The sequence below is a fragment of the Pteropus vampyrus genome, unplaced genomic scaffold (genome assembly GCF_000151845.1).
Source record: "Pteropus vampyrus isolate Shadow unplaced genomic scaffold, Pvam_2.0 Scaffold362, whole genome shotgun sequence".
In the NCBI taxonomy this organism is placed as follows: Eukaryota; Metazoa; Chordata; class Mammalia; order Chiroptera; family Pteropodidae; genus Pteropus; species Pteropus vampyrus.
The window spans coordinates 921,409-922,138 of NW_011889143.1; positions in this window are offsets into that span (position 1 = coordinate 921,409).

Here is a 730-nt window from a genome sequence, read left to right on the forward strand (position 1 = left end):
CAAACACAATGTGCATAATGTACTTCTTGCTTTATAAAACGTCCTGAAAAACACAGCAACACTAAATGAGTGGCAGTACTTACCTATTTAAATGATTAGGGAAATCCAAAGATACATTGGTAGATTTGACATGATTAAATGATTATGATTATGAGAATTCAGGAGTCTGAAGTTCATATTTGCTATTTCAGCATTTCCACTCAGTCTTAATAGTTTCCATCTAAGTGGTGCTTTTATCTTTAGACATGGTTATTTACTTCGCCATTCTCTTTTGTTCTGTCTTATAGCACTATCATGAATTCCTTCCTAGGTGGTAGGTAGAGCCTTTGCCAGTATCTGTGCTTTTACTGCATATCTTCCCCAAAGTAGCCAGAATCTCACACTATCCTCTGCAGCTCACAGGATAACCTGCTCTTCCAAAACACACACACACACACACACACACACACACACACACACACACACACACACACACACACACACACCCCCCAAGCAAGCTCCTTGGCTTAGCTCTCCTGGATGCTACTCAGATGCTGCCTTGGCGTGGTATCCTCTCTGACCAGAGATCACTTCCCCACAGAGCACATGCTCACTTGGTTTGATGATAGGGAGTATATTTCATCTACTTCTGCCCTGAAAGTAATGTAATCACAGTCTGGATTCTCTTTCTGAGCCTTACCTGTAGCTACACATCTTCCTAGTTCTGGCCCAAGGCATGGTAAAAGTAACA